The sequence below is a fragment of the Cygnus atratus genome, chromosome 25 (genome assembly GCF_013377495.2).
Source record: "Cygnus atratus isolate AKBS03 ecotype Queensland, Australia chromosome 25, CAtr_DNAZoo_HiC_assembly, whole genome shotgun sequence".
In the NCBI taxonomy this organism is placed as follows: Eukaryota; Metazoa; Chordata; class Aves; order Anseriformes; family Anatidae; genus Cygnus; species Cygnus atratus.
Window position 1 is genome coordinate 4,579,654 of NC_066386.1, and position 8,522 is coordinate 4,588,175.

The 8,522-nt window shown below is 51.1% G+C and overlaps 1 pseudogene; it reads left to right on the top strand.

The window, feature by feature from the left end:
• The first annotated feature begins 6,373 nt into the window (after positions 1-6,373).
• Positions 6,374-7,153, top strand: LOC118258232 (feather keratin Cos2-3-like; annotated as a pseudogene).
• Positions 7,154-8,522: the final 1,369 nt, after the last annotated feature.

Here is an 8,522-nt window from a genome sequence, read left to right on the forward strand (position 1 = left end):
GTCCTGCAGCCCAGCCCGGGACGCGGAGGCGTGTGGGGAAAGGCTGAGGCAGCTCCTTCGGCACGGACGAGGAGAGGGGATAGGAGAGGCAGTGGGAGAGGGAGCGAGAGGGAGAGGGAGCGGAGACAGCAGCTGCCCGTCTGCTAAGGCATCTCCTTTGGAAGGGGGAAGGGGAGAGGAGGGGAGTGAACGGGGTAGGAGATGAGGAGGGAGAGAGGAGAGAAGAGGGAGAGGAGAAAGCAGCTGCCTGCCTGAAGCGTCCCCAGTAAGAGGGCAGGTGGAGGGCAACGGATTAGATCCGGCTGGGCCTGGGAGCTTGGCACTGTGGTGTGCTGGTTTCCCGGCTGTGACCGGCACTGTCGCAGCTGCGGAAAGCCAGCAGCAGGAACAGGTCCGGGGGCACAGCGCCCTGACAGCACCCCAAACCGCCCGGGGCCAGTCTCTTGATCACTGCCAGTCTCATTCTCCCTCCATCTCCACTCTCTCCCTCACACTCTACTTCCATATAGACAGCCATACAAATTTTTATCCATCCTTCTCCTGGCATCCATCCACCCATTCTTTACTTCAGGACCCTCCTGGAAGTGAGCTAGAAATTACAGTCTATCAAATCCAGATTACTTTTTTTTCCCTTGTTCCTTCTTTCTTTTCTTGTATCATTTTGCAATAACCAAGTAGGTCTGAAAAAATTGGAATATTTGATAGAAAATTAGTTGCCAAGGCTTCAAAGAGATTTTTAAGTTGATGGAAAGTAGTGCAGGAGTTCTCCTGCTTTCCCTTAGGCTATGGGGCTGTGAAACCAGGTGTCCTACACTTCATCCAAGCTTGAACAGTGAGGAAGGTCTCTGGGAGGTCTCTCATGTAAGGTTTCCTTTGGGATTTGATGCCAGAGCCAGATTGGGATGGTGTATCCAGAGGAGAGGACAGCACAGGGTGGAGATGTGCAGGGACTGCCCAGAGAGAGGAGACCAAGGAGGTCAACCCATTTCTCCAGTAGGCAGCTTTAGAAGGAAGAGAAGGGAAACCACACAGTGCAGCCCACCTGCCTGGAAGCCCACCCCATGGGACTGTTGGAGTAAGTTGGGAGGGAGGGAAAGAGGAAGACATGGCACGTCTGCGTGCAGGGAAGCCCGCGGGTGACCAGGCAATAATTGCAGGGCTGGGAGCTGCTGGGCCCCCTCCTGTCACTACAGCCACAAACAACGCCACCACAGTGTCCCAGGCCAGCTTCGCTTGCCTGTACTGGATCCATCATGCTCTTCAGCTGAGTCCTCTGCCACCAGTGACTCAGTCCTGGCCCAGAAATCCTGGGATCTCTCCATCCCATACTCAGAAGAAGCATCCAAGGGGGATTGGGTGTGGCATAAGCCAGGAACTGAAAATGTAGTATTGAGGGGGAAAAAGCCACACAGCCCATGTCAGTAGCTGAGAGGTTTTCCATTCATCACAAGCATCCTAGAAAATTATCACTTCTGTGGAGGCTACCTTTGGGCCTGGGGCGGTGCAGGGCCATCAGAAAATCCACGCCAACACCTCGACCCCCTCAACTTCTTTTTCTTGGGAACCCGGTGTGTCTGAAGCCCTTTCCACATGTCCTTTTCTAATAATGCTGATACCTGTTGTGCTGGGTTTTGACGATGGTGGTCATGAGAGAGGGATTGGGAAAGGTGTGACTCAGAGACCATGTGGGACCAGGCTGAGTAGGATTTTCACCTAAGAGAGAGGCAGCATTCTTGTTGGTCCTGGCCACTCTTTTCAGATCATGTCTTGATGAAGACATTTTGCTCCTTACATATCGCTGTGCTCTTCTTCCTCCCTGCCATCCCATCGGGTCCCGTTCATTTGTGTATGTCAGGTTTGTTTAGATGATCTCTGACCGGCTCGTCTTCAGCCAAGGGAAAGTCCTCCTTTCTCTGGACTTCCTCTCTTGTCTCCAGGGTCTGAGATTCCTGAGATTTACATGATTTAAATAAATAAATAAATACAAATAGAGAAACAACATATTTCATAATTTCTTGTTAGAATATTCCATGTTCCAGACTGTGCTCGTTGCCTTGTGTTCTTTCAAGTTGTTCAAGAAGAGTTTGACTCCATTTGTCTCTTTATCCTACCGCCAAGTGTCAGAAGCATCAAAATGCTCTTCTTTACTTCCTCTTCTGAAGACTGAAGAAGAACGGTTCTCTCTGCCTCTCCTCATGGCTCCCATTGCAGAACCTCCACAGGGAGGATCACAGCATGGTGCTAACCTACACCTCCACAAATCCTTGATAAACAGGTGCAGACAGCAGGTCGATGATCTTTGAGCATGGGCCGAGCTTAGCAGTGCCTGCATCCCCACTTGTGTGTCTCTGTCCGAGTGTAGCTTCAGAGATGTCCCAGCAGTGAGGTAATGACCATAAATGTCCTCTTTGTGTTTCAGCCATGGCTGTGTTTGTTGCTGGTGCCTGCTTGTGCTGAACCACACACCATCAATAGCAGCACAGGCCCTCAGCCCATCTCATGACCATGCCCAGAGCCTGTCTCCTACCCAGCATGTGGGCCCCCTCCTTTCCTCTGGCAAGGCCAGCCTGATGTTTGCTAGCCAAGGGATGTGTGCTGTCACCCACTCATCTCACAAGCATCCCCACAGTCACAGGGATCCCTCAAAGATTACCATGGGTTCTCAGCCTGCCCAGTCTTCATGCCTGGGCCCTGGGCTCCCTTACCCACCTCTGGCTCAGACTTTTCAGGCAGTTTTTCCTCTCGTTCACCGGCCAGTCCATCTTGGAATATGCTAATGCATGGCACATACACACCCCTGCTTATCATGTTAAATTCTTTAATTGTTGTGATACTATCACAGCCTTGACTCAGGCTTTACATAGAAGAACACCAGTTGCTCACTCAGTCCTCACAGGAAGAAGACGATGGTGGAGGCCTCCCTGGCCAGCAGTGATCACAGGCTTTGCCATCCATCAACAGTCCTGGACTAAGTCCCACTTAGGGCTTGCTGCTGCCTTATCTTATAGACAGGGCTTGCTGTGCTGTTATTGTTCCCTACTCCCGAACAGGTGTCACCATCTCCTGGCAAACCAGAACCTGGGTATTGATAACCCTGATGGGCTTAATCACCCTGTCAGTAGGTGCTCCCCACACCCTCTTGGTGACTCAGCACTGGGGGCTTGATAACACTGGTGCCCTTTCTCACCATGACAGCGGGTATCTCCAAACTCTGGGGCTAGTGAACAGGAGAGACAAGGGGGCAGGGGTGCGCATTAGCAGTCCCCTTCCACATTATGGATATTTGTCTTACTGTTGGTTATGCTAACCACACTGCCAGGCATCAGGAGCAGGGGCTGCCACTCACACCTGGCTCACCACAAGCCCCACGTGTCCTTGCTGGGCAGGCTCAGCTCAGAGCTCCATGCAAACTGTGATGAGAGGGAGCTGCTCCTCACAGCACCCGCACCTTCCTGTATAAAGCTGCATGCTGCAGGCACCAGTGTGGGCTCAGTGCACACAGGTAGACAGTGCTGTCCTGGAGCTTGGCATCCTGCATGTGGAGAAGCACCTGGGAGTTCTCCATGGAGAGCACAGGGGAGAACAACCTGGAAATTACTTGCAGCTAGAACTGAGGGGACTGGGTCACGCGCTGCTGGTACCAGAAAATTTAGAAAGCAGAGCAGCTGGTGGAGAAACTGCAGTGCAGAGTTGCATTGTGTCCCACCTGGATGGCAGTTTCCTGTGCAAAGTGCAGCACAGGTCCTTCTGTGCATGATCTGTGAAGCCAGAAAGACATTACAGCATGGCTAGACTGTGTATCCATTCTCCTGCTCTCTGTACTGTGTCTATCATTTCACCAACCGGCTCACTCTGCATCTCCCTTTTCACGGGCTGTAAAGTGCTGAGCTAAGTACACATGCACTCTTCTTTCTGTAGATGCTATTCAATTCCCATACCTAAGTCTGTCAGCTTACCTGCTTTTTAGCAGTCTCTCACCAGGCTTTGAGTCTATCTGTTCTCTCTGTCCCTCAGCTCTAGTAACAGTTTATCTCTCTTCCTGCAGCACAAGAGACGAGCCATTCCTGCCCTACCTCACTTCATCATTACTTACTGCAACTTGTCCTTTTGCGACATCTCTGAGGGGTGACCTTATTAATGTTTATAAATACGTAAAGTGGGATTGTCAGGAGGATAGAGCCAGGCTCTTCTCAGTGACTTCTAATGATAAGACAAGGGGCAATGTGTGCAAGCTGGAACATAGGAGGTTCCACTTAAATATGAGAAGAAACTTCTTCACAGTGAGTGTGACAGAGCACTGGAACAGGCTGCCCAGAGGGGTTGTGGAGTCTCCTTCTCTGGAGACATTCAAAACCCACCTGGACGCATTCCTGTGTGACCTGATCTAGGTGTTCCTGCTGTGGCAGGGGGATTGGACTAGATGATCTTTCAAGGTCCCTTCCAATCTCTAACATTCTGTGCTTCTGTGATCTAATTTCTTGCATGGAGTTAACTTTCTTTCCAGGTCTTCCAGGAAATCATCCTACCGAGGATTACATCCATCCCCATATATGCTGACGGTATTTTGTCCAACACATTTAGGAGGGCACAAGCTCCTATCTATCATTCCGATCTGTTTCCTAGCAGCATCCTCTCTTTCACCATACATACCTATGAACAGTGCATGTAAAAATGCTAGGCATCTGCAAAGGAAAAATGCAGAATCATCTTGAATCTTCAATCCATGCAGAATTCATCCCTGTACACTCGTTGCTCCTGACATCTCCCAGACTGTCTCCCATTCCTGTCTGCAGCCCCTGCTCTCCCTAGAGAAAAGAATTCCAGTTCTTCCAGGGAGGCAGGACTCCAATTTCCCCCCTCCAGAAGTGATGTCATCTTGCCCCTATCTTGCCCTCCTGAATGTCACACCTCACCAATGTCTGCCAGTGCCATCAAGGCTGGCAGAAAAAGCAGGACCATGTCACACTCTTGCCTTCACAGTAGTGCCCAGAAAGGAGCTCAAGCTTATGAGTTCACTTCCCTCTCTGCCAGCTCTGGATGGTCACACTCAAAGAGTTGTGGTCAATGGTTCAATGTCCAGGATGAGACAAGTGATGATAGGTATTCCTCAAGGGTCTGTTCTGGAACCGGTATTAGTTAATATCTTTGTCAGTGACATGGACAGTGGCACTGAGTCCACCCTCAGAAAGCTTGGTGACGACACCAAGAGGTGCATTTCTCACACTGGAGGGAAGGGATGCCATCCAGAGAGACCTAGTCAGGCTTGAGAAGTGGACCCATGCAAGTCTCCTGAGGTTCAACAAAGCCAAGTGCAAGGTCCTTTGTGTGGATCAGGACAATCCCAACCACAAACACAGGCTGGGCTGACAATGGTTTGAGAAGAGCCCTGAAGGACTTGGTGGTGGTGTTTGATGAAAAACTCAAGATGAGCAGGCAAAGTGCACTTACAGCCCAGAAAGCTAACCTTAATCTCAGCTGCAATGAAAGAGGCATGAATGCCCAGTGGAGGGAGATGATTGTGCCCCTCTGCTTTGCTCCTGCGAGACCCCACCTGGAGTGCTGCATTCAGCTCTGGGGCCCCCATCATAAGAAAGACACAGACCTGTTAGAGTGGGTCCAAAAGAGGGCCACGAAGATGATCAGACAACTGGTCAAGGGGTTATGGTTTTAAATTGTCCAGCACATTTTAAAATGGTTTTAAAATTTAAACGGTTTTAAAATTTAAAATGGTTTTACAAGAGAGTAGATTTGGATTAGCTATTAGGAAGCAATTCTTTTCTATGAGGATGGTGATACAGAGGAACAGGTTGTGCAGAGAACTTGTGGATGTCCCATCCCTGGAAATGTTCAAGGCCACTGTAGTGGTGACCTGGCAGGAGCTGCTGCCCGTTGGGGACACATTTTGGAACAGTTTTCTCCTGATGGATGGACCCCCTGGTATGGGCCCATATTGGAGCAGTTCTTGAAGAGCTGCTGCCTGTGGGAAGCCTGCATAGGATCAGTTCAGGAAGGACAGTATCCCATGGGAGGGACCGCACACTGGAGAAGGGAAGACAGTGACTGTGAAGGAGTGGCAGAGGTAAAGCACTATGGACTGAATGCAACCCCCATGCCCTGTTCCCCTGCGCCACTCGGGGCAAGGAGGTGGAATAGGGTGGATGAGGGGAAGGTGTTTCTAGTCCTTAGACATTTCATCCCAGCAATCTAAAGAAACAAACACTGAGGAATGTCCATGGCCTAGATCTGGAAATGAAAAGGCAGCAGTGCAGGAAACCAATGCACAGCCCATATCATTTGTTGGGATGGTTTGCATTCAAGATGAGCTTGTCAGAAAATTGTTACCTCTGCCAAGGGAGACTCTGGGCCTGTGGCAATGAAGGACTAGTATAAAAGGCAGCCAACTCCCTGCTCTCTCATCCAATTCTCTCACTTCGTCTTCCTTGGGAACCAGGTGAGTCTGAAGCCCTCTCTCCTCCTCTTCCAAAGTGGAAGGAATCTTGCATCAATAGACATCACATCTGGTGGTGGTTCAGTGCTATGCTGGGCCTCGGAGTTCCTTGCCATGAGAGAGGCTTGGATATAGAAATTCTGTGTAGAGAGAGGCTGGGACAAGTGGCTGAGGTGGCTTTTGGTTTATGCACTATGCGAGAATGCCTCTGGGCCAGGATGCTCTTTGAAGGGCCCTGTCAGGACAAAGCAATGAAGACCATGTGCCCCCTGGCACAGCCTTGACACTCAGCATTTGCCTTGGCTCCTTTGCGATGGGGTACCCAGGCTGCTCCTCACCTACCCATGTGCTCTGCTTCCTCCCTGTCCTCTCTCCCAGGTGCATCTCCTGCCCCCAGACATGTCCTGCTACAACCAGTGCCTGCCATGCCAGCCCTGTGGCCCGTCCCCACTGGCCAGCAGCTGCAATGAGCCCTGCGTCAGGCAGTGCCAGAACTCCACCGTCGTCATTGAGCCCTCTCCTGTGGTGGTGACCCTGCCCGGCCCCATCCTCAGCTCCTTCCCACAGAACACTGTTGTGGGATCCTCCACCTCTGCTGCCGTTGGCAGCATCCTCAGCTGTGACGGAGTCCCCATCACCTCTGGCTGCTGTGACCTCTCGGGCATTTCCAGCCGCTACTGTGGCAGAAGGTGCCTGCCCTGCTAAAGCCACTGGCCATGGCCCTGGGGTTCTTCTCCTAGGGACTACAAATATGGTTCTGGACAAAGGAGAAATCTTCAGGCCCTTGCTTTCAGAATGACTGACCTTCCTCACCTCCTCTGGCAGACATCACCAGGAGCCAGACCAGGGGCTACCCCGAGATTTCTGAAAACATGGCCCATGTCTCTCCTTCCATCCCTCCACCTACATCCTTCTCTCCTTTTTCTTTGTGTTCTTCTCCTCCCTTGGGCTCTGTGGCTCCTCAGATCCAGCCCTTCCACTGTGGGAACAGCAGACACATGCCCTGCATGATCTCTGCCATGCTGCCTCTTCGTTGGCCCAGGTGATTCCTGTACGGAGGTCACTAAGTGACCTCCTTTTCCTCTTTACACTCATTAAAGATTTCTGTATCCCAGTCTTGACTGTAGATGTCATTTTTTTCTCCATGTATGCCTTCCTGACCTGCCCAGGGAAAATGTCTTTCCCCTTGGTGGGTATAAGATGAGTGTTTACGGAGCCCCTTCTCCACTCCCAGAAGAATTGCAGGTTGCTATACACTGCAGAGGGTCCTCTCTTGGGCACTGCCCCTTGGAGCTGAAGAAGACATTCCTGGCTTTTGCAGAACAAGGGGCAATCTACCCTTGCCTTGCAGCGTCTCTGCCCACAGCTTCCCCTGTCCTGCAAACAGAGAGCACAACCTCTGCTGTCCTCACGGGAAAAGCTATGAGTCTGTGGGAGGCTGTGGAGGCTAGGCACCCTGCAGGCTCTTAGGAACGGGCTTGCTCAGGGCACTGCAGTGTGGGGGAAGCAGGCAGGGACAGAAGATGGATGGCAGATGTTGGGATGTGTGGAATAAGTGCAGGGACGACCCACCACTTCTACTCCACCTTTCTCCCCTCCTTTGCCCCACCTTGGGGCCATGGCCAGCACACATTGGCATATGCATCAGGAACATGTGCTCCATGTGGCCCACCCGCCCGCAGCACAGCACTTGGCAGACAGAACCAGCCTGACATGGGCCGGATGGGAACCAGTCCCCTCTGTGATACATTTCTGAGACAATGCTGGCACACCGTTATAGACAGGTGTGAGCAGATATGCCTGGCTCTGGCATTGACTCCCAGGAGTGAGACAGGGCACAAGATAAAGGATGTTTAATAATCAATAACTTTCTTAAATATGGACTGTTAGTAGAATGTGGGTCAGAATATAATACTCTTATCCTCCCAGTTAGAAAGGCAGATGGAACCTATTGTATAGTCCAGGACTTAAGGGCCTTCAATAGGATCACAAAAGATTTATACCCTGTAGTAGCCAACCCCTATAACCTTTTGACAAAATTAGAAAACAGTCAAGTTTGGTTCACGGTACTAGA